This window comes from Oryctolagus cuniculus, chromosome 7 (genome assembly GCF_051225735.1).
Source record: "Oryctolagus cuniculus isolate XC-2025 breed Fujian yellow rabbit chromosome 7, ASM5122573v1, whole genome shotgun sequence".
Classification (NCBI taxonomy): Eukaryota; Metazoa; Chordata; class Mammalia; order Lagomorpha; family Leporidae; genus Oryctolagus; species Oryctolagus cuniculus.
Genome location: NC_142873.1, coordinates 114,655,436 through 114,681,717, shown reverse-complemented (window position 1 = coordinate 114,681,717; position 26,282 = coordinate 114,655,436).

The following is a 26,282-nucleotide window of genomic DNA, read 5'->3' as shown; positions in this document are numbered from 1 at the left end:
ACTCAATGTGGGTGGGAAACTCACATATCTCTAAGACAAGGTCAAGTGAATCAGTCTGTGGGGAAAGGGAATTCAGGAAAGCAAACTGGCAGCATGCATCATTGCAGGATCTACAACAGAAGTGCCTACCAAGCTCCCCTGAGGTTTGCACTGGGTCTCTGTGGACCAGTCAGGGTCCCAGTGCCCATGGCTCCGTGAAGCAGCATATTTTTTTCACTTAACTTTATTTTTTAATTTATTTTTAAAGAAATAAAAATTTCATAAGTAGAACTTTAGGAAGATAATTATTCTTCCCACCACATCAGCCCTGTTACCCACACTCCCACTCCTCTTCCTCCTCTCCTCCCCATTCCCCAGTCCCATTCTCCATTAAGATCCATTTTCAATTAACTTTGTACACGGAAGACCAACTCTATACTAAGTAAAGTTTTCAACAATTTGCACACACACACACACATACTCACAAACTGTTTGAGAACTGGTTTTACAGTTAACTCTCAATACAACTCATTGAGGACAGAGGTCCTGCATGGGGAGTTACTGCACAGTGATTCCTGTTGTTGATTTAGCAATTAACACTCTTATATATGACACTGGTGATCACTCAAGGCTCTTGACATGAGCTGCCTAGGCTATGGAAGCCTTTTGAATCCACAAACTCCATCAGTATTTGGACAAGGCTGTAAGTAAAGTAAAAGTTCTCTCCTCCCTTTACAGAAAAGTACATCCTTCTTTGATGACCGCTTCTTTTCACTAGGGTCTCACTCACAGAGCTCCTTCATGTAGAACATTTTTTGCCACAGTGTCTTGGCTTTCCACACCTGAAATGAAGCAGCATATTTTGAAAAGGGCCTATTTACAAAGGTGCAGATGTAGATGACTGACAAGGGAGAGTGTAGGAACTTAGTGAAGATATAAGGGGAGGGAAGGCCTGCAGAGCTGACTGCCTTAGGAGGAACAGCAAGGGCCACAGCCAGCTCCAGGAACCTTGTGAGGAGAGAATCAAGCCATGTGGACCCTGTCTCCTACCTTCCCTCCTTCTGGGTTCCTAAGACACTCAGCTGGCCAAACACAACCTTAGTAGAAGGCTCGAGAACCCACTTGTGTGGCTCCCCATGGATCCACATCTTGGGTGCAGAGCAGGTGAGGAATGGCAACGTTAGGGGCAAGTGGAAGAAGGCATTCCACATAGACTGGAAGGAAGGGCAGAGATTTTTTGGGAAGCAGAGGTGGAGAAGGGCATCCCGTAGAGAGAAGGATGTGTGTTATGTTGTCCCTAATGTGTGGAATTCTCTGAGTGCTAGGTATAGCAAAGACATAAGGAATAGAGACGTACTGGCAGGAAATGAGGGTAGAGAGAGAGGGGCAGGGGCTGGGCCATGGCGGGTAAGGCAGGGAAGGTTATTCTGTGGCACTTAGAACTACTGAAAGCCTGAAGTAGGAGAATGACTCCGGAACAGTTTTGCTGACTGCAGAGGGGTTAATGAATTGAGGAAGGGGAGGGGATCTAGAGGAAGGGGACCACTTGGGAACTCGCTGTAACCATCTCAGGGAGAACAGGCTGAGAGTCTGAACAGGCTGGAGCCCATCCTACCTCAAGTAAGATGAAGACAAAGCAGCCCTGGGAGCCTGCACCTATTTCCCCAGAATGTCTTTGTCTCCTTTGAAGGAGCAAAGAGCAAGGTGGCTCCTGGTCAGCCCCCAAGATGGGCCCTGTGCTGAAGACCAAAGTGAAGCCCAGAGTCTTGGGGAGGGGTCTGGGTTGGGTTTCTTTTGGCTAAAAGGGCTTTGGAAGTGATTACAAATCTTGAATGGGGCAAGGCTGCCTGGATCCTGTAAGAGAGTAAGGGGGGGGAGAGGGTGAGCAGTTCAGAAGATCAGAGGGAGCTGCCTTTGTCCTCAAAACGCATGGGAGATCATGGGGTGAGGTGTGCATCTAACTAGGGAACCAATTGGAAGGAAATTGGTAGCGCACTGTGACTATTTTTGCTAGTGTTAAATACCATAAGCAACTAGGAGGTAAGGGGTGGAGTAAGAGAGTTGGGGAGGATCAGAAGAAAAGATCTCTAAAGAAATTAACAACTTGAAATACCAAGCGGCTGGGAGAATAAGCGAAAGGCCTAAATTGAGCTGAGAGGCTTAGAAGTGCTGTGGTTTTGGAGGTAGGGCATTTTTTAGTTTCCAGGGATTATTTTGGGGGTAAGGTTTTTCTCCACCACCGAAGTATAATTATATCTGAATTCCTCACAATAAGGTAGGTGACAGGATAATAAGAGGGGAAGTGCAACAGAAGACACAGTTCTCCATATGAGTACAGCTGTAGAGTAACACCTTTCCCAGGGTGCAGTAGGGCTGAAAGGGGCTGATGGGTCTCTAACTGCTCCTTCAAAATGGGGAATGGAGGGCCAATAACGGGTGAGTACCTTGCTCCAAATTATAGACATACATTCCCACCTGCATTATCTTACTGGCTGCTCCTAAGAGTCTTGTGGGCCAACATGGAGAGGAGGCAATGGAAGGAGGGGCTGGCACATATTTTCTGTAAAGGGCCAATTGGTAAGCATTTTGGGCTCTGTAGGGCCACAGAGGATCACCGCTGCATATCCATTTGAAAAGACCCTTTTAAAGGTAAATACTGTTGGGACCAGCGCTGTAGCACACAGTGGGTTAAAGCCCTGGTCTGAAGTATTGGCACCCCATATGGGTGCTAGTTCTAGTCCCTGCTGCTCTTCTGATCCAGCTCTCTGCTATGGCCTGGGAAAGCTGTAGAAGATGGCCCAAGTCCTTGGGCCCCTACACCCATGCAGGAGATCTGGAAGAATCTCCTGGCTTCTGGTTTTGGATCGGTGCAGCTCCGGCCATTGTGGCCATCTGGGTAGTGAACCAGCAGGTGGAAGACCTCTCTCTCTGTCTCTACCTCTCTCTGTAACTCTGTCTTTCAAATAAATAAAACAATAAAAAGGTAAATACTATTATTAGCTTGTGGACTGTACAAAATCAGGCTATACAGAATCAGATTGTCAGGGTCGATGCTGTGGCCTAATAGCCTAAGCCTCCACCTGTGGCCTCAATAGCCAGAGCTGGGCCAATCCAAAGCCAGGATCCAGGATCTTCTTCCAGGTCTCCCACTCAGGTGCAGGGGTTCAAGCATTTGGTCCATCTTCTGCTGCTTTCCCAGGCTATCAGTAGGGAGCTGGATTGGAAAAGGAGCAGCCAGGACACAAACCGGTGCCCATAAGGGATGCTAGCCCCACAGGTGCAGGTTTAGCCTATTATGCCAAAGTGTGGCCCTAGTATGTTTTTTAAAACATGGGTTTGGATTTTGACCTAGGTTGGAATTTTGGTAAGAAGACTATCACTACTGGCAAGTTGCTTAAACTCCTTTTCCTTCTCTCTGAAATGACCACACATGCCTAACCATGTTCTAAAGTGCATGGAAAGAGATATAGCCAAGTTCAAATCCTTGCACCACCATTTACTTGTAGTGTGACCTTTGCTAATTAAACTCTATGCCTTAGTTTCTTAATCTGTGAAATGAAGATGATGGTAGTACTAACTTTACATGATGCTTTGTGGATGAAATTATATGCTCATACATGTGAAACCAGTAGGATTGTGCCTGGCATATACAGCCATGCATTGGGTAATGATGCAGATGTGTTCTGAGAGATGGGTCATTAGATGATTTCATGGTTGTGTGAACATCACAGAATGCACTTACACAAATCTAGATGGTGTAGTCCACTACACGCCTAGGCTGTGCAGTAGAGCCTTTTGCTCCCAGTTCCAGAGTTCTACAGCTTGTTACTGAACTAATACTCTAGATGGTTATAATGCAATCACAAATATTTGTATATTTGAACATGTTGCTAGCATAGAAAAGGAATAGGAAAATATTGGACAACAGAAAGTTTTGAGCTGCCTTATAATCTTATAGGACCACCATCAATACAGGGTCCATTATTGACAAAAACATTGTTATGTGGCTCATGACTGTAAGTCATACATGTTATTGGGAATATGGGGCAAACCTTTAAGCTACCTGGCAGATAATACCTGACCATAATAGCTATTTCCCAATGAGAAAGCAGACTCTAAGAAATTAAGCAAGGGTGGGCCATGGATTGAGCCAGAGTTCACCTACAGTTCACTCTGAAGTCTGTCCTATAGATGAAGTGAGCAAGACTGGCTGCAAAAAGTGAGCTCCGTGTCTCTGTGCCCTGTTCAGGGCTCCCCCACCATCAGATAAGCACTTGTGTAACCTAAGTTCACGTTAATCTCAGCAGAGATCTGTAGACACATGCACACACTTAGCAGCAGTGGGCTGCAGACCCTATGCTCTTGCTTGCGATTTGAGCCGTGTTATCAATATCTGTGAATGTAAACTTGGGAGATCAAAGCTGGCCAGGTCAGGAAGGCTAATATTTAAATTCCAGGCTTGCAGGCACAGCTCTGAAATTCCATGGCTCAGAATCAAGTTCACATACAAAATCAAGTCAAGCATGTATTGGACCGCGTTTGTAGGGCTCTAGAGTGTGGGTGGGGTTTGCTTTTTGGAGAAATTTGGATAGAAAGGAATTCTGTGAAATTCTAGCTGAGGACAATTTTTAGGTTCAATGCTGTGCACAACCATACTTAGAGCAGCTCAATTTTGATATCACAGATGGACACATTTCTGAAAATAATACATTCTGCCACTCTCAAATGATGAGACTTGGAGATACCATCAATTACCTTGCAAGGTAAAACAAAACTAGAGATACTGGGCATACACTTCCTGAAACATAATTGGTTCTGAACAAATGAGAGTTGTGTTTTTATCATTGTGCCTGCAACTCCCCTTGTTGCATCCCTGTGACCACTGGAACATGCAGACCACAGGCTGTGTCCTCTGAAGATATAGAATCACCTTTTGTCTTCTGCCTGCCTCACTCAATTCAGTAAACCTTCAGTGAGTACTTCTCACATGCTGGCTAGAATGTAAGGTTCATTTTGAGTGCAGATATGAATGCAATGGGCCCTCAAGGAGATTTATGTGGCCAGGGAGGTCAGATCCTCACTACTGGTTATACTGCCATGAACATGACTGGGAAGCAGAATATACCCAGGGTTGCAGACTCATAGGTAAAGGCAACATTCCTTCTTCCTTCTAGCTGAGTGTTAGTTTTCGTGCAGGGGCTGGGCCTTTGCCCACTGCACTTAGGTAGTATATTAAACAGCATTAGACCCTAGAAACCTAGCTTCAAACCCTGGCTTTGCCATTTTTTCTGAACTGTGTCACCTGGAGCAGATAAACTAACCTCATTGAACTTCAGTTTACTTGTATGTAGAATGGGGATAGTATGTAGAATGGGGATAATGATAGTATCTGCCCCTTGGAAGTGTCGGGTGAAATAATGAGGTAATCCATGTGAACCCTTTAGTGGCGTTCCCTATGACGCTAGCACATGGTAAACCAATTCGTCTGTCTTCATTATCAAAAGGAAGCAACTTAAGCCTTCATCTTAAAAATATGGTATTCTTCCTTATGCTACCAACTTAAATTAGTTATATCTTACCTACATGCAGCACTTTTAGCACTTACTATGAATTGTAATATAACAAAACTGCCCATATTAGGCCAATTTTGACCAACAAAAATGGAAACTTCGTAACAGCTTTTCAAAACCCCCAAATGACACAAGCTGTCATTTGATCACAACTCTGTGAGTAGGTTAATGCCACTAGGATTTCCTCCCATTATTCTTTTCTAAGAGGTTCTCCTTACCCACTTTGCGTGAATGCTAAGATGTCATCAGGTTCAATAGCTACTGTTCTTGGCCCAAGGGCAAGCATATGGCCTAAATGGATCAAAGAGGTTCTTGCCTGAGGTTGGACTATTCATTTATTTCTCTACTGTAGAACCCTAGAGAGCTTTGCTGGCCTTTCTTTAGGAACTGAAGTTATTGGTTATTAAACACCAGAGAAGCTAGTGATTACATTTTCTACCAATCATTTATACACATAATTATTGAGCATCTTCTATATTCTAGATACCATGTTGGGTGCAAGGACTATGGAAATTAGCACGTGCATGAAGTCCTTTCCCTCAGTGAGCTATATCATGCTTGGGGAGACTGAAAGTAAGCAATAAACTAATAAATAAGTTATGGCTGATGGTGATAAATGCTGTGCTAGGGCCATTTAGCAAGATTCAGGTTACGTTGAGAGAGGAGGCTGCAGCCAACACACTGATAGAAAGAGAGAGGGAGTGGGAAAGGGGAGGGTTGTGGGTGGGAGGGACGGTATGGGGGGGAAGCCATAGTAATCCATTATTCGTACTTTGGAAACGTATATTCATTAAATAAAAGTTAAAAAAAAAAAAAAAAGAGAGCAACAGCTGGAGAACGCACTGGTGGGATTTGAACCTCTGGTTGCAGCAGTGCCTGAAGTCCAGTTCTCTTGATGTCTTCCCAGTAGCTTAGTTATTCAACTTTTCCTTGGCTCTCATGAGATGTCAACACATTTCTCTCATATAGTTGAAATGAGTTAGACTTCTGTCATTTGCAGGGTCTATTCTTATATAGCAGTGTATATGGGAGAATTTATTCTTCTTATATATATAAATAAAGCAAGTAGGGACTTATTTGTGCAAGTGGGAAAATGGGTCTGAAACTTGAGACACAGCAAACCCTCTTTGGATATGTAGTTTAAGTCTAAATCATAAATAACTAATGTAACCTGGGATAGTGCATGAGATTAAAAAAGAATTCATCAACCATAGATGGGTTATTGCTGTCATTACCATCTCTGACAGCTTTTTATGGTCAACAATATGGAAAGATTGATGGGATCAGAGTATCTGGAAGCTAGAAATGACTTTAAGGATCATGAAATCAGATCTTACTTTACAGATGTTGGGATGGAGGCCCAAACCATATACCCAAGATGTTTCAAGTCACATAGCTTAAGAATAGCCAGGTTAGATTTAAACCCAGGATTCCAGACTCTCAGGCTGCACTCAGGATACCACTGACTTGTTCATTCCTTTACTCAGCAAACATTTTGAGTGTCATATATATATATGTCTGGTCCCTTTCCAGGTACTGTGGTCGCAGTGGTTCCTGCCCTTATAAAGTTTCATTTCAATTAGGGTAACACAGACAATAAATAAACAATTAGAGAATCTGGTGGTGATTTTTGGGAAGAACCTCAAACAAGATGATGTGGGAGAATATGACTCTGTGGTAAGTGGTGGTGGTGTTCATTTATGTCAAGTTCTGGACGGCCAGAAGGAATAAGTCATTGAAGAACTGAAGGAAGGGTATCCAAGGAGAGGAGACAGTGGGTGCAAAAGTTCTGGAATTGTAGTGAGTTGATAGTCAAAGGACAAAAAAAGGACTAATTGGCTGACATGTAGGGAGAAAGGGGTTTGCCACGAACTGAAGTTGAGAGATCAACAGGGTCCAGACTGTGGCCTGTGAGGTCAAGGTCAAAAGCTTGAGTTTTGTCCTAAATACAGAGGGAAGTTGTTTGAGCACTTCCATAGAGGCAGCGTGGGAGATTTTCAGCTCAAACCATGATTCTGATCATTTGTTGGACAACGGAAGGTGAAGATAAAAAACAGGAGTCCCAGCGAGAATGCTAGGAATCTAGAGTGGAGGTGCAGAGAAGTTGGACTGGGATGTGTAATGAATGTAGAGGAGACAGGACTTGCTGACAACGGGAGCCGAGGGGTGAGAAAAGCTGGGCCCGTAGCTAAAGCTAGGCCCTGGGCTTTTGTCATAAAAAGCTGAGTGTATGATGTTGCCATTCACTGTGGGAAACTGAGGGAGATGAAGATTTGAAGAGAGAGAAAAAATAAAACAAGTCAGGAGTTCCTTTTTTTTTTTTTTTTTTTTTTTGCATCTCACTCTACACTCTTGTACCACAAGAGGTCCATATCTAAGCTCAGCAACTGACAAAATAAACCTGCAAGAAATTCAGAGGAATGCATCAGAGGATACAGACCATGGACTGCTCTCCGCTGCCATGTAGCTGGGCCCCTGGCCCCCGTCTCCCTCACTGACTAGCCTGTCAGTAATCACCATTTCCACCAACCACAGAGAGGTCTTCAGAAACTGCCAAGAGCTCCATCCTCACATTGGGAGCGGCCAGGTCCAATCCTGCCAGGAGAGGCCAAGGAGACTGGAAGCGGCGTTCCGGGCAAGGGGCCGTGTGTGCTCCACCAGTTCAGAGGTGAGCAGGGCCCCCGTGAGCTCCAACAGGGAAATGAGAGGGCACTTGTGAGAGACGCACATCCTAAGAGGGCAGTCAACATTTTATTTTCTAAGAGAGAAGTATAAGGGAATAACACCATGTGGTAAGGCTGGCAGTGGGGCTGGCCTTGTTAAGCCACTGCATGTGACATCAGCATCCCATGTGCACATCAGTTCCAATCCTGGCTGCTCCACTTCTGATCCAGCTCCCTGCTAATGGCCTGGGAAAGCAGCAGAAGGTGGTCCAAGTACTTGGGCCCCTTCTACCCATGTAAGAGACGCAGAAAGAGTTACAGACTCCTGGCTTTGGCCTGGCACAGCTCAGCCATTGCAACCATTTAGGAAGTGAAACAGTGAATGGAAGTCTCAGTCTCTCTCTCTTTCTTCCCCTCTCTCTGTAACTCTGCCTTTCAAATAATATTAAAAAGGCTGGGGGGCCGGCGCCATGACTCATGTGGTTAATCCTCCACCTGCAGCGCTGGCATCCCTTATGGGCACCGGGTTCTTCTAGTCCCAGTTGCTCCTCTTCCAGTCCAGCTCTCTGCTGTGGCCTGAGAGGGCAGTGGAGGATGGCCCAGGTGCTTGGGCCCCTGCACCCGCGTGGGAGACCAGGAGGAAGCACCTGGCTCCTGGCTTCAGATCGGCATAGTTCCAGGCATAGCAGCCATTTGGGGGGTGAACCAATGGAAGGAAGACCTCTCACTCTGTCTCTCTCTCTCTATCTCTATCTATATGTCTCACTGTCTAACTCTGTCAAATTGTAAAAAAAAAAGGTTGGAAGGAAAAAAAAAACTCCTTCATTGATTTACTCAACAAATCCTCATGGGACCCCACCTCCATGCAATGCAGTTCTATGTATCGATATTTACAAATAAGGAGAACCACGACCCTGCTGTCAAGGAGCTTATGTTCTAGTAGGGGGAGGCAGAAAGCAAACAAATAATATAATCATATATTGGGGCCGATAAAGACTGTGGAAACACTTATGGTAGTTTGTGCACTGTGTGCAGTTTGAGGCCAGCGAGGTCTGGCTGAGAGAGAGAGCGAGAATTACCCAGCGCTTGCTTATTTACTGGGCTCTGCCCAGCTCCTGGTAGCTTCCACGCCAGGAGAACCTTCTTTCAGTTTTCAGCACACATCACTAAAGCTAAATGACACAGGTGAGGGGCGGGGAGAAGGAGGTCAGAGGTAGCAGGCTCAGGCCTTGTAGAGCATTGTCCGTTGTCCTGAGGACTTCAGGTTTCCACTCTGAGCAGAACATGCTTGCCCGAACAGTGGGAGAGGAGGGAGCATGGACTGGGGCCCTGGGTTTGCTCACGGCCTGGCTTCACTCACCTGTCGCTGAGTTTGCCCTGCTGTGTTCTCTGCAGGCGGTAAAGAAATTGGAAACATTGTGTGTGTGTGTGCTTGTGTGTGCTTCCAAAATGACATCTGCCAAACCTCTGATTCTCTACTGGTCTTTCACAGAAACCCCACGAGCAATATGGGGGGATGGGTCCATCTACTATTTCTTTCAAACCTAATACCTTCTGAGCTAACCCACAGCATGCACCAGCGGCCTTGGCAGTGGATGGCTCCCAGGTGAGGGGACAGGCATCACAGAACCTGGTCTCCGCCTGTCCCCATCTCTCTGTGTCCCCTTGGGTGCATCAATCCTCTCTCCCATACGGGAGGTGATTTAGGAGCTGTGGCTTTCATTCTCCTTCAGTCTCATTCCTGCGCTAATATTCCTTGAACTCTCGTCTGTCTTTTTCTTGTCAAAGTTTTCCCTCTTTGGGCCCTGAACTCTGTAAACTGTTGAGAAAGAGGCAGAGGGGTGGGGTGGAGAAGGGGCTGGGGGGCTGGGCGGGGGCAGCCAGAGCCCTGGGGGGCCGCCCTGGTGACTGTTGGGGAAAGTGCGAGCCGGCCTTGCACAGGGGGCTCTGACAGGCGAAATCCAAACCAGATGTGCACCAGCAAGAGCAGGGCCTATTACAAAGTGTTGTGAAACGGCCCAGGGGAGGTAAATAAGCAAAAACAGGCCAGTTGCCTAGCAGCGCCTACAACAAAACAAGCAGCCGCTCAGCTGGCATTGGACAGGGCAGAACGGCTTTCTGCAGTGGGAGGAGAAGAGACAGGGTGGTGTGGAGTCTGATGAGCACCCAAGGGACCTGCTCCCCAGCAGCCCCTGCCCACTGCCCCCAGCCACTCCTGCTCTCCAGGGTGGCAGGGCTTGCCATTGGCCCTGCCCAGCCTGGCTGCACAGCCTCCGTGGCTTTGCTCCCCCACCAGCCAAGGTCAGAGTAGGGCCTTCTCCTCAATGGTGGAGAACCAATGGCAGGAAGGACCTGCACCTTTCCTGAAAACTATGCTTTGGCTACATCTGGGGGCAGGGGGGGAGGGGAACAGGGCCACAGGGAGCTGCTGAAGGTCCCCATATAAACACTTTACAGTGCTCCTGCGTTCCTTATGCACCATGTATTTCTTGAACACCTACTATGTGTCAATCTGGCACCATGCTTGGCTCCAGGGATAGACAGAAAGGAACACTCCTTGCACTAAAGGGCCCTATGTCCTATGCGAGGAGACAGCCCTCAACACGGAATCACACAGATGCGTGATTATAAGTCATGCTCAGTACATGGAAGGAGCAGAAAGAGGGAGGAAACAGGGAGAGAGGGGAGTTGAATTTGAACAAAATTTTCTGGGAATTCCTCACTTAGGAAACAAAGTTGAAAATTAAAGACGGAGTAGGTGAAAGGGGGTCCCTAGCCATGGAAACAGCAAGTGAGAAGGCCCTGTGGCAGGAAGGAGCTGCAGTAGGAAGGTGGAGGTGAGAGGACTGCATGGAGCTGGAGGGGAGCAGGTGCAGGTGTAGCGGGCGGCAAGGTGCAGACGCGGGCAGGGCCCAGATCCCGCAGGCCCTTCTCTGAGAAAGCTGCGGGGTGTGGGTGCCATGAGCAGCCCTGGCGGGGCCTGGAGGGGGCTGCAGGAGCCCCAGTCGATCAGGGTCACGTGTTTAGAAGATCACTCCTGGGTGTAACATGGCAGTTCTGAAGAGGCACACGAGAAGGGAAATGAGGTCCAGTTAGGAGACTGAGGGATCTTAGTGACAAGGGAGAAATTCATAAATTAGCCGAAGCCCTGCCAAAGCCTGGAAGGGGGCTCATTGTCACAGTAGCTGGAGGTGCCTTGCCTGCCACCTGCCTTCGTCTCTCTCCCAATCTCCCTCTCTCTCTCTCACATGCGCGTGCACACACACACACACACACACACACATGCACGATTCCTTCTATTGTGATTCTACTCCTCTGCTCTCCCAGAGCTCTGGCCAGCCCTGCTTCCTTAGCAAGTTATTAGCGAGAACCAATCTCAGGCAGCACAGTGTGATGAAGAGAGCATGGGGTTAGCAGTCAGGAAGAGCTGGGTTCTTTTTTTTTTTTTTTTTTTTTGGACAGGCAGAGTGGACAGTGTGAGAGAGAGAGAGAGACAGAGAGGAGACAGAGAGACAGAGAGACAGAGAGACAGAGAGAAAGGTCTTCCTTTGCTGTTGGTTCACCCTCCAATGGCCGCCATGGCCGGCACATCGCGCTGATCCGAAGCCAGGAGCCAGGTGCTTCTCCTGGTCTCCCATGGGGTGCAGGGCCCAAGGACTTGGGCCATCCTGCACTGCACTCCCGGGCCACAGCAGAGAGCTGGCCTGGAAGAGGGGCAACCGGGACAGAATCCGGTGCCCCAACCAGGACTAGAACCCCGGGGTTCCAGCGCCGCAGGCGGAGGATTAGCCTAGTGAACCGCAGCGCCAGCCAAGAGCTGGGTTCCAATTCTAGACCTGCCCTTTTCAAGCAGTGCCTCCAAAGGGGTCACGTGATCTGGACAAGTTACTCAACCTTCAGAAATGGGACAATGGTAGCTGACTTGTAATACTGGAGTCGACAGAAAACCGACCCTGGGTTTCTTGGCATGTTCTCCCTCTCTGCTTGTCCCATCCCAGTCCTTGACATTTTGGCTGGGATCCTTCTGGGCAGTTGCATCTCTAAGGGGATTCAGCCATGAAAGTGTCTCAGCTGGATGAGGATAGGCCAACCTGAAGTCAGCAGCTACCTTGGCCCTGATGGTCAGCCTCTGTAACCCCTGTGAGGCAGTGAAACCTGGCTCCCGGAGAGGAGAACCTTGGGACTGTGTGGCTTTGGGCAGAAGCTAGGAGTTGCTTGATGCTGGGGTTTGGCACCTGTGGAGGTTGACTGCTGCAGGTGCTTGGGCCCTGAGCTCCTGGAGGCAGCCGGCCTCAGAAGGGGATGTGAGCCTGAGAAGCCTGGAGAGAACATTCTACAGTCTGGAGAGCGGTGCCGGGATCCCGTGGCCAAGCTCACAGGCAGGGGGGCGTCCTCTCTGAAGGGAATGCCTTGGTGTAGTAGCTAGCAGGGGCATCGCCCAGGTCCAGGGCTGTCAGCGCAGGTGGAAAGGTCGCACCATTGACAGTGAACTGCAGGACACCCTTCCTGGCCAGACGCCTCGCTCCCCACTTCTGCGTGTGCTGTGGTCTTTGCTGGGGAACCTCAGCCTTCACTGTGTTTCTTAGTCATGGAGAATCGGGCTTGATATCCAGATCCATTTTATTTTCTTCTGTTGTATTAAATAAAGAATGCCAGCTGGCTTGGGCCTTGAGTTGAAGAGCAATTCATACATGTTTTGAATTAAATGTGGATTTTTTTTTCCAGAATACTCTTTAACATCCCCCAGAGGTTCTGCAGTTTGGGCAAAGCTGCCCTACAATAGTTTCTTGTGGCCCAAATATGGATGGGTTCTGTGTTCAACAATTGACTTCCCACTTCTCCCACTCAGACATAGCTCATTATCTACAAGGTTCTAGGTTTTTTTTTGTGTTTTGTGTTTTTTTCCTAGCGTGCACATTTCTCTGGGGTTTCTCACTGTTGGCGAAAGGAAGACCCAATAAGTAAGAGTGAGTGCTAGAAGGAACCGGGAGGTGCTGGGCTGAAGCTGTTGAGGGGGAGCCCCCACTTACCTTAATGAAGAGACATGGACAGGTACATGTGTGCCTAGGTTAGTAAACACCCACTTTCCCTGGCTCTGGCCACCAAGGGGGCCTAGAAACAGGGACAGCCATAGCAATAAGCCCAAGTTAAGTTCCTAGGTCTTGGTTCCAAATACCATTCTCCAATTAAAAACAAAAATCAAGATTCTCTGGAGAAATATCAGATGAGCCTGGAATATTCTGGGGAAATACAAATTGAGCCAGGCGTATCTTATGGTGGTTAAAAAATAAGGGAGTATTAAAAATATACATATGGGAACTTGTCAAGAGGACATAGGAGCCAACCTAAAAGATCTCTCAGAGGCAAAGATAAAATACTTTGAACAACAAAATAACGTCTGGATTGGACTATAACCCAAAGGATGAACTAAACACCCACAAGTCCATACTGATACAAATAAATGATTGTATAAACAAATAAATAGGGCAGGAAATCAAATCTCCCTTGCAGAAGATTTTTAATAATAGATGTAGGCCGGTGCCGTGGCTCAATAGGCTAATCCTCCACCTGCGGCACCGGCACACCGGGGTCTAGTCCTGGACGGGGCGCCGGATTCTGTCCCTGTTGCCCCTCTTCCAGGCCAGCTCTCTGCTGTGGCCAGGGAGTGCAGTGGAGGATGGCCCAAGTGCTTGGGCCCTGCACCCCATGGGAGACCAGGATAAGTACCTGGCTCCTGCCATTGGATCAGCGCGGTGCGCCAGCCGCAGCAGCCATTGAGGGGTGAACCAACGGCAAAAGGAAGACCTTTTTCTCTGTCTCTCTCTCTTTCACTGTCCACTCTGCCTGTCAAAAAAATAATAGATGTAAAAGAAAAGGAGGAAATAGAAAATGATCTTCAGAACAACATTAGAAATCACTGTTGGAACAAAAATAAAGTTTTCAGGCTAGATCCACTGATTAATGCAAAAATGAATGAGTAAAACTTTAAGGAGAAACAGAATATTTTCTTGGCCTCAAACTGTCTCCTCCAAATGTGTGTTAATTACTGTGGTGGTTTTGACCTACGTCCTCAATTTCTTGATACTCTTTACTCCAGGAAGTGGAACTTAATTCCTAGTCTTTGAGTGTAGACGAGACTCAGTGACTCACTTTTAATGAATTGAGTGTGGGAAGGGGAAGGGATCAGTTTACAATGGAGAAACCTGGAAGATCCCTCACTAAGTGGCCATGGGGACATCACTAGCGCTAAGTCACATCTGTGTCATGAGATGAGATGGCAAATCATCTCTGTGTGTCCTTCCTCAAAAGTCAGAACCTCCATCTGACCATGAGAGAGCCCTCAGATGAGCCCAAGTTACAGGGCAACCCATAGCATCCATGACCCGTGTCAAGGTAAAGCTTAGAAAAGACACAGAAACTGTCACAGATTGGAGTGGACTGAAAAGGCATGACAAGTCAATATATCCCAGACGGGATCCTGCAACAGAAGAAAGGACTTGGGTGGAAAAATCGGTGAAGCCTGAATCACATCTCTAGTCTAGCTGATTGTTGTGTTCTGGTGTTAATTTCTTGGTTTTAAGAAAGACTGCCATCCTGTAAGATATCAACATCAGAGGAAGTTGGAGGAAAAACACAAGGGAACTGTCTATGCCATCTTTGCCATTTTTCTACAGATCTGAAATTATTGCAAAATTAAAAAGTTAAAATAATTTTTATCCATCTTCTCAGAATTCCCAGTAGTGCTAAATCTTTTCCAGGAATTCTCGTAGAAAAGAGTCTGGTGGAGAGCCCAGAACGTGTCCTGATCACTTCACTGCTGTACCTTCAGCACTGACTCCTGGTGGTGCGTGATGGCTAAGCCTGGGCTGGGAGACAGGAGCCCCGGGTTCCAACTGAGGCTTCACAAGAACCTCAGCTGCAGAGTGGGGACAGAGCTGTAACTTGTTTTGTGGAGTTAAGAGGATTAAATGAGACAATGTATTGTGGGAAAGAGCTTTGACAATTGCAAAGCCCTGTCTGCATAAATATTCATTGTGCTGTTAACACAGATGCTGATCAATCAGGAGTTCTAGCAGAATGGGTGGCGTTTCTCCGGCCCTCCACCTGTGACACACCTGTGACACACCTGTGTATGGAGGCAGGGCTGTAGTCTTCCCTTCCAGAGCTCACTCAGTGCAGCCACCTGTTCATAGACAGCCACATTACTTCGATTACTATGGGCATCATCAGCTTCATCCTCTGCCTGCTTCTCTCCATATCCTGGTGGTATGGAAATAAAGAGATCCTGGTTGCTCCATAGCATCAAAGCTTTCCTCCCAGAATACTGTATCACATCGTGATACCACAAGATAGGGTAATAATCAAGCCTACCATCCATGGCAGAGTTCTGGGACTGGATGTGGACTGGTGCCACATTTCTAAAACTGTAGCTGTTGTTGTTCTACCTTCATTAACTTTGCCATCTGTGAGGATCACCTTGCTGTGCCGTCTCCTCTGCGAGACTCTGCCAGTCTATTTTATTCTCTACCCTGGGATATCTTGTTGCCTTGCAGGAAATCACACTCCAGGAGTATTTAGCCAGCATTTAGACAGGAAGGCACATGCCAGATATAACATTTCAGTTATCTTTATCTCTATTCAATACAAGAAATAATGTTGATAAACACAACAGATGTCAGAAACAGGATTTTGTTAACAAAAATGGATGGTTTCAAGGGTGCGTAGTTCAGCTACAAACTGCAGAGATGATCCTCACCTTTGCCTGAATAGAATACAAGAATCCCGGGGCTTCCCACCCTTCCCTCTTTGCAATAGCAGGCGAAGCTTGATTCTAAAGCTGGATGAACCCAGCCACCGCTTGAGAGCATTCGGATTGTCTGCTAACAGGCTGCCCACAACAACTGGATTTTCAGATCTCCAAATGCATGCAGCAGGGAAGACCTCCCTGCTGGGTGCCAGAATCCATCTCTGCATCTGTACCTGCTCCTCTGGCCAGCTGCTGCTCCCAGCCCATGAGTGAGCATCGCGGGGTATTAAGACATCTGGCTCCTGGGAGACAGGGCACTCCTTGGATGAGCAACACTGGCTTCCCTTCCAACTTTGCCACACAGTCAGACCTGCACTGCAGTCTCAGCTACTTCTCCCCCAGCCCCTCTTTCCTACCTTAACTCTCTGTTCCATTTTGAGGTCACATTTGCGTCATGATCTAATGCTCCCATAGGCCCCTCATTTCCCTCCTTATTTTCTCTTTCAGGCACTTTTCCTAAAGAGTTTCTCCCACATTTGAACACATTTGGCATCTGCCTGTCATAAGTCCCTGAATAACATGATTGGTACCAGGAGCACTACAATTGTCTTAGAGTTTGTGTCCCTCCCAAATTCATATCTTGAAATGTCATCACCAAGGTCATGGTAATAGGTGGTGCGGCTTTTCCAGATGTGATTAGGTTGTGAAAGTGCAGGCCTTCTGAGTGCCCTAGTGTTTTTATTCCCTTTTATTTGAAAGGCAGAGATAGGCAGACAGACAGTGATGCCCCATCTGCTGGGTTAACTTCTCTAGCAATTGCAACTGGAAGGGCTGAGCTGGGCTGAGCTAGGCTGAAGCCAGGAGCCCAGAACTCAAGCTGGTCCCATGTGGGTGGCAGGACCCAAGTACTTGGGCCTCCCAGGGTACGTGTTTGCAGGACGGTGGATTGAAAGTGGAGGCAGAACTAGAATCGAGGTACTTTGATATGGGATGTGGGAGTCAAGTGGCATTTTAACTGCTACACCAAAAGCCCACCCCAGTGGTCTTATAACAGAGACCCCAGCGAGCCAGCCAGCCTGCTTTCCTCCATGTGAGGATACAGCTTCCAGGGCAGCATGGACTTGTCCACATGACAGAGAATGTCCAGTGGCAAGGGAATCAGCCACAGCTTCCTGCACAGAAGGTTCTGGTTCTAGCACTGGACTCCGCCTGACCAGGCGTGACCCTCCTGGTGGATCATTAGAAGAAACACATCTTTCTCCACCCTGAAGATGGTGTCCACCAACTCTTCCACATCCAGAGGCCTTTCTTCAGAACACAACCTGCACAGCCGCGTGCAGCAGCACCAGTTGTACAAACACTGTTCCACTGTAGTTCTTTGCTACCAGATCCCTACCAGTTCCTATTTGTGGCTGGCGTGGCTGTGTGTTCACCAACTACACTTGCTTTTTTTCCTCCTGGAAGGACATATGGCTGATTATATTCCCCAGGTTGCCTTGCAGTTCTGAGGCTCCATATGACCATGTTCTGGCCAAGGGAACTTGAAAGAAGTGTATTTCCAGAGCTGGCCCATAAAAGCTCCCATAGCTGTTCTCTTTCTTTCCACATCCATCTCTTCTCTGATACCACTTGCAAGAGGGCAGAACTGGAAGATGGGGGGAACACGAGCTCCTTGTTCTTGAATGAGTACATAGAGCACAGTTCCTCCCCACCTTCATTTGCTAAGAAGTAAACTTATAATATCAAAGCTCTGATAGTCTGTGCTTGCCAGTTACACTAAAAAGCCTGATTTGTCCTGGGATCCATGGATTGCTTAATTATGTCTGTGTCTTATGACCTCAATTAAATTGTGAGCACCTTAGAAATGATAGTTAGAGTTTAAAATAGTTTTTCCTTTCTCTTATACTTAGTTCAAGGTATGCCCATGAATAAATTCACGGGAGAAGCTTCCACGGACACACGTATTATCTCTCCTTGCCTCAATTCTCTCTCCAACAGCACACGTTTCACACACACAAGAAAAGAACCCAGGTTTTGGAGAAAGTGAAATGGTAGTAACCAAGTGAATACGCAATCAAATGAAACCATGCATAACTGTTGATTCTTAGTTTTCCACGTTCACTGACTCAGGAACTGAAGTTCAAAGAATGATTCCTTTTAATCCTTCCATAGTTTCTCAATAAAAGGAATGTTATTAATTATCATTTGCAGCATAATGTTATTCAAAAACTTACTGGTTTAAAGGAGTAAATATTTGTTATCTCATTTCTGTGGACCAGGAGTCTAAGTGTGGTGCAGCTGAGGGCCTGTGGCTTAAAGCATTCTCCGGAGGCACTGAAGATTCAGCTTGCACTGCGCTGTCACCTGAGGGCTGGGAGTAAAAGAACAGTGATCCAAGAGTTTCAGGCCTCGTTCCCCCATCATGTGGTCTCTCTGCAGCACGGTAGCCAGCTTCCGCCGAAGTCAGCGATCCAAGAGACAGCACCCAGGATGGAAGCCACGGACTTTTTCACAGCCTAAACATAGCAGTTACAGCTCATCAGTTCTGCTGTTGAACACCAGCGTGCAAGGATCATCAATGGCCATTGCAGAGGCTGCTTATCACAGGAACATCCCAGAATTTTTCAGAGATCCTTTGAAAAGACTACTGAAATTTCCTGGCCCCTTTTCTACCCAAGGTATCCTGTCTCTTCTCCATACCTACCCTAATATGTCAGTGAGAGAAGTGGCTCAGGCTACACTTGACAGAAAGCACACTGGTTATTTTAATGGAGAAAGCTGAATATAAAGAATAATTAACTTGGCACTAAAGAAGAACCAAGCTAGAAGAAGGAGAAACAGGAGTTCCCCATTTCAGAAAGCATTGACTACCCCTAGTGCTGGTGGAACAAGGGAACAGCTGATGATTATTAAAATACAGAAACTTGAAGGAAGGCCATAGAACACGGCGTACAGGCCACTGACAAGGGGCATTGCTCAGCTCGTGTCACGTCTCTGAGCTTGGAGCAGGAAATCTGTGAAACTGGGACCCAGACTTCTTAGTAGGCAGCGCCAGCCGCTGGTACTGGTGTCTCAGAGGGAATGCAGTGAGGCTGGTTCTTCAAGTATTAGAGAAAGTACACACTGAACTCAACTGGAAGGAGCTGCTGCTGCCAGAGTGAAAAGGCATGGCTTGGGTAACACTGATCCCAGAAGGAACAGAAAGCAAATAGAAAGAAACTGGTCTTTTCTTCTTCCTCCTGTCTTGTAATCTCTCTCGAGCATCTCCTATTGGCTGGGCCTAAAGAGAGACATTGGCAAAGGAGGAATTTGGCTGGCCTTGAGTCCCAGCCCAGTGTCTCAAAACAATCAGTATGGAAGGGGGGTGAGGTTGTAACTGTGACTGCAAGGTAATACCTTCATGTCTTATACCCAGAGTCATCTCCATGTCTGGTGAGAGTAATTGATATCTTTGTCCTTAAATGGCCCATAATAATAAGTGCTGACCTTTGCACATCTCCCTACAGCTTTTTCAAGTCTTTGGGGCCTTCAAAGAATTCATGGAAAATTTGAATTTCCTTTAATGCAATCTATCCACAAGCTTTCTGAGGTCCTCTTATATTGTCTTGTGTAATCTTTTTTTCTTAATAAAATATTTATTTACTTGAAAGAGTCACACAGAGAGAGAAGGAGAAGCAGAGAGAGAGAGAGAGAGAGAGAGAGAAAGGGAGAGAGAGAGAAAGAGGTTTTCCATCCACTGGTTCACTCCCCAATTGGCTGCAATGGCCAGATCTGTGCTGATCTGAAGCCAGGGGCCAAGAGCCTCCTCCAGGTCTCCCACATGGGTGCAGAGGCGCAAGGACTTGGATCATCATCTACTGTTTTCCCAGGTCACAGCAGAGAGTTGGATAGGAAGTAGAGTAGCTGGGACATGAATTGGCGCACATACGGGATTCTAGCACTGCAGGTGGCGGCTTTACCGGCTACGCCACAGCACTGGCCCCATTTGTGTAATCTTTTTTTATGCAGAGTTTTCTTGTTTTTCTTTTTTTAAACATTTATTTAACAAATATAAATTTCCAAAGTACAGTTTATGGATTACAGTGGCTTTTTCCCCCCATAATTTCCCTCCCACCTGCAACCTTCCCATCTCCCACCCCTCTCCCATTCCATTCACATCAAGATTCATTTTCAATTATCTTTATATACAGAAGATCAATTCAGTATATATTAAGTAAAGATTTCATCAGTTTGCACCCACACAGAACATAAAGTGTAAAATACTGTTTCAGTACTAGTTATAGCATTAATTCACATAGTACAACACATTAAGGACAGAGATCCCACATGGGAAGTAAGTGCACAGTGACTCCTGTTGTTGATTTAACAACTGACACTCTTATTTATGGCGTCAATAATCACCGTAGGCTCTTGTCATGAGTTGCCAAGGCTATAGAAGCCTTTTAAGTTTAAAGATTCCGATCTTATTTCGACAAGGTCATAGTCAAAGTGGAAGTTCTCTCCTCCAGAGAAAGGTACCTCCTTCTTTGATGGCCCGTTCTTTCCACTGGGATCTCATGCGTAGAGATCTTTCATTTAGGTTCTTTTTTTTTTTTTTCCCAGAGTGTCTTGGCTTTCCATGCCTAAAATACTCTCATGGGCTTTTCAGCCAGATCTGAATTCCTTAAGGGCTGATTCTGAGGCCAGAGTTCTGTTGAGGACATCTGCCATTCTATGAGTCTGCTGTGTATCCTGCTTCCCATGTTGGATTCTTCTCTTCTTTTTAATTCTATCAGTTAGTATTTGCAGACACTAGTCTTGTTTATGTGATCCCTTTGACTCTTAATCCTATCATTATGATCAATTGTGAACTGAAATTGATCACTTTGACTAGTGGGGTGGCATTGGTACATGCCAGCTTGATGGGATTGTATTGGGATCCCCTGGCATGATTCTAACTCCACCATTTGGGGCAAGTCAGATTGAGCATGTCCCAAATTATTTTAATAACAATTGAGGTACATGAAGTCCAAGAGTCAGAGGGACTTTTTGAAATCATCTACGCAAAGATACTTGGGAAAGTTCATGAAGGGACAGGCATTGTGCCACAGTAGATTAAGCCACTCCTTAGGACACCCATATCCCATGTTGGCATGATGGCTGGAGTCCTGGCTACTCTGCTATTCACCCAACTTCCTTCTAATGCAACTTGGGAGGCAACGGATGATGGCTCAACTGCTTGGGTCCCTGCTACCCACATAGGAGACTCAGATGGAGTTCCAAACTCCTGGCTTCAGCCTGGCCCAGCTCTGGCTATTGTGGGCATCTGGGGAGTGAACCAGAAAATGTAAGATCTCTCTCTCTTTCTCTCTTTCTGTATCTCTGTGCCTTTTGAGTAGTTAAAAATAAAAAAACTTTTTAATGTTCATGAAAAATAGAATTAAAAGATAAGTTTTTATGGTGCCAAAAATTTTGAAATCCATGCATAGAATAGTCTTCAAAATGCTCATGGAAAGTAAGTATTATGAAAAAGGTCTGCATGAATTTCAAACCTTTTTTGCATCAAAACAAGCATATCTTTCAATTCTGTTTTCCACGCACCTTTTGAAGCACCGCATAGACCCTTACTACTCCAGCATCAGCCTCACGTAGGCTTGGTCATAAATGCAGAATCTCAGGTCCTCTCTGGACCTGCTGCATCAGAAGCTGCATCTTAACTGATGCACAGGTGATGTGTATGTGCATTAACATTTGAAAGCCCTTGAGCCTGTCCGGATTTTGCTGCTGAGGAGACAGGAAGGTCAGAGAAATGGTTTGTCAAAAATGCACACAGCGCCAGCACCGCAGCTCAATAGGCTAATCCTCCTCCTGTGGCGCTGGCACACCGGGTTCTAGTCCCAGTTGGGGTGCCGGATTCTGTCTCGGTTGCCCCTTTCCAGGCCAGCTCTCTACTGTGGCCTGGGAGTGCAGCGGAGGATGGCCCAAGTGCTTGGGCCCTGCACCCCATGGGAGACCAGGAGAAGTACCTGGCTCCCACCTTTGGATCAGCGCGGTGTGCTGGCCACGGCAGCCATTGGAGGGTAAACCAATGGCAAAGGAAGACCTTTCTCTCTGTCTCTCTCTCTCTCACTGTCCACTCTGCCTGTCAATAAAAAAAAATGCACACAGCTTGTCAGCACCAGAACTAAACCTTCAACTCCTGTCTCCACATTCCCAAATCAAGCCTCTGGGCCGCCTCTCCAGCTTATGGCTATCCTAGAACCTTGGCTTATTATGAGAAAATGCTTACTAGGTCTCAGGGCAGTGCATGAGTCCAAGGTGAGCTCATTTCTACTGGATAAGGTTAAGCCCCAGCAGTCTGAGAATCAGGTTCACCAGCTCTGGATTGGGCACAAAATCATATTCTAGTAGTGTTTGCATAAAAGCCCATGGTGGATTTAGGAACAAGTGAGAATGGGAAAACCAGTGGGGCCAGTGCTATCAGGGCAGTTCTGGAAACCCAGGGAGGGGCAGAGGAAAGGTTTGGGAATCCCTCAGGTATCAGTTCCCATTTGTACAGGTGCCAGAATGACTCAACACAGGCTGCTGTGTTACGGAGTAGGAAAACACTGACTGAGTAGTGAGTGCTTAGGTGTTGAACAGGCCTCCTGTTTGCAGAGGGTGAATTCAGCTTGCTGTACACACTCATACAGATGTCAGCACATCTAAGGCTACCAAGTTGCCTGCTCCTTTTGTTCTGAAGATATCCCCAGACTGGGTTATATCTCACTTAAAAGAGGTCTGAGAACTGTCCAACCAGCAGAGGGGCCAGAGCTGGGGGCAAGGAGTCCTTGCCTGAGACCTTGAGGGATCCTGAAGCCAAAGGGACCCTTACTACTCCAGCATCAACCTCACGTAGGCTTGGTCATAAATGCAGAATCTCAGGTCCTCTCTGGACCTGCTGCCTCAGAAGCTGCATCTTAACAGATCCGCAGGTGATGTGTATGTGCATTAACATTTGTAGTAAGGGTCTAAGCTGAGTGACAAACCCAAGAATGGCAAGTCTTCCCCGTTACAAGCACTGTCCAGAAATTGGTTGCAGTACAGGGGATGAGCACCAGGGAGAAGCAGGTGGTAGGCAAGAAGGAAGATCTGGCTAAGAGCTAAGAGGGGAGCTATGGAAAAAAGTTTGATTCTGGCTGCATCAGTCTGCAGTCACAGGACCTCGGGTGAATGGTTCCTTCTCCCGAAGACCATCAAACATCCAATTAATTTATATGATTTCAAATCAATGTCCTACCTTACTATTTAAAGCAAAGCACTAAAGCACTGACTCTTGTACGGAGTAAATGATCCTTCTTCTGGGGAAGAAGCCTACAAGCATTGCCTTACAGTCAGGCACACAGGTGCATTGCCTTGAGGCTGAGTCTACAAGTGGGGTTCAACAAAGTTGCACACTGGAGCCCACGTTTTCAAGCTCAAAGCTGTGGCGTGTGTCACATCAGGTCTCAGGCGTCACCTGCCCAAGCCTTCCCTGAGTGGGCTCCTTGTTCCGCTGCACATCCACAGACTCAAGCAAGCAGCCCTGCATCGCCTTCCACCTGGGACTCCAGGCTCCACTCTGTAGATGAATAAACACTTTGTCCTCACCCATCCTAGGTTCGCAGAAGAGGCCCCCTCTGAAGAAAGACATTTTAACAAGAGACGTTTCTCCCCCTCAACTTGCAGTGCCTCTGGAAGGAATCACTCATTGAAGTAAGAGGGAAGAACCAGGGTAAAACCAGAGCTGAGACCCTGACTCACAAAGACTCATATTTGCTCCTAGGGTTGACATCTCATGCCAGCCTCTGTTCTGAGAACTACATGGGAACTCATAGCCCCTGATCAAACAAAGCAACACCTAATCTACCCACAGACTCTAGGTAGACCAGATCCCACCTTTGTCATTCCGAAAGAAATATACTGGCTTCTTTTGCTGACCAATCTAAGGAAGGCGATGAGCACTGAGCACCAACCAGAGGGCCACACATGAGCTGAGCATGCTTGGTTCAAGGCTCCCTTTATTCCGTAAGATTCACTGCCTTCAATCCCCCAGGGGTCCCAGAATTGAGCCATAGCTAGTTGACTCCTTGCTCTAAACATTGCGAATAAACTACTTTTCTACCATGTTGATGTTAGTGATGGGCTTGTCCTGCATCAGGTGAGCAGATCTAGTTTGGGGGCTTTTATAGCAATTCTTCCAACCAGCTATGGGGATATTCTATAATATTTCTTCAGACTTCTCAATGACCCCACAGACATTTAACATACATTTTTCAAAATTGCTTATTTGAGAGGCAGAGAGAGAGAGAGAGAGAGAGAGCGAGCTTCCATTTGCTGACTCACTTTCCACGTCTCCAACAGGCCCTGGTTATGGCTAAAGCCTGGGGCCAGTCCAAGTTCCCCACGTGGGTAGAAGGAACCCAAGTACTTGAGCCATTGCCACTGCTTCCCAGGGTGTATGTGCGTTAACAGGAAGCTGGAGCAGAAGTATGTCCAGGTATCAAACCCAGGAACCCCAGTACGGGATGTGGGTATCTTAACCTCCAACTCAATCCACATCTCAAACACTAGGCCAAATACTTGCCTCCTCTACAGCAAATTTAATGATAGATTCCTTTAAAAAACAAAGGTAAAAAGTTATGTTGCTCTTTCCCATAAATAATAAGCTTGGGGGCCTGTGCTGTGGCACAGTGGGTTAATGCCCTGGCCTGAAGTGCCGGCATCCCATATGGACACCGGTTCAAGACCTGGCTGCTCCACTTCTGATCTAGCTCTCTGCTATGGCCTGGGAAAGCAGTAGAAGATGGCCCAAGTCCTTGGGCCCCTGCACCCATGTGGGAGACTCAGAAGAATCTCCTGGCTCCTGGCTTCGGATCGGTGCAGCTCCGGCCATTGCAGCCAATTGGGGAGTGAACCAACGGATGGAAGACCTTTCTTTCTCTGCCTCTCCTCTCTCTGTGTAACTCTGACTTTCAAATAAATAAATAAATAAATCTTTAAAAAAAATAATAAGCTTGTAGGTGGCCTTGAAGTATGTGGCTCTATCTCCCAGTCTTTTAACTATTAAATTTTCTTCTCCTTTGGTGTCCTATCGTTGTGGGAATATGGTTCCCCAGTATTTCAGATTTTTTTCTATGCGTGAGATAAGAATTCAAAGCAAAGAGCTACGCAAAGTGCAAGAATGGGAGCAGGATTTATTGATTTATTTAGAGAGAGTACGACTGAGATGAAAATGCAAACAGTTCTGTGAGGAGAGACATGTGCCACAGGAGAATCCACCTGTAAGGAGAGAGCAGTGGGACTGAGGTGCCCATAAGAAGAGGATTGCCTCCACCCCCGTTCAGCTGCCCCTTTATGGGTAGGGGGTGGTGCCCTAACTAAATATGCAAATGAGATGGAGGTTGGGCAGGTTCAGTGTGCGTGATGCCCTCTGGGAAGGTTTTCATGGCATCCTCATGAGGAGCTCAGGGTACACGTGCTAGTGGTGACATCTTCTTCATGGTGGAGGAGATGCAAGTGCATCATGGGAAAGTGGGCGTGCTGAACTGGCTTGTAAGTGGGTGGAATTAATGTGCAGGGCCAGAGACAGAAACCGCAGGAAGCCTATCAGCTCCTTTTTTCCTCAAGTGCCTGTCTCACCGCACTCCCCACCCCCTGAAAAGTTGCCCTACTCCCATGGTTGGAGTTGTTTACCATTCTGTCCCATATTCCAGCATGCAGGAAGTGGGGCGAAGCAGCTTCCTTTTAAGGAATTAACTTAAAACTTCAACTTCAAAACACTTTCACACACATCTCATCTCCCACAATTTGTTCACAGGACCACATCTAGTGTAGAAGAAGCAGGAAAAAAAAAGAAAAAAAGAAGCAGGAATAAAAAGGGGGGGGGTAGAAAAATCCTGTCTTGCTTAAACTAGGGAGAGGAATTATATTTTCTGCCACAGAAAACCAACTGTCACAGCTATTTGAGCTCATATCATAATACGTAAATCACAGTTATTTCTCTAGTTAAGACTACAACGAATTCCCATGTCATGTACAATTATGCAATATCTGTAGAGCGTAGTTTATATCTCAAGGTTGGTTAGCAAAACATGGGACTAAGATGTGGCTATTGAGAAACATACAATGCAGCTGAAAATCCAAATTGACACACAAGAGTCATCTTGCAAATAAACAAACAGTTTGAGTGTTGCAGGTGGGGGCGATGTGGACTGAGGAGGGCTTAGCCTGAAGTACAAGCAGTGTTGATAGAAAATAAAGATTCCAGGTCATGGGACACTGCATGATAAAGTCTATTTTGGAAGTGAGTGACAGAAGATAGGG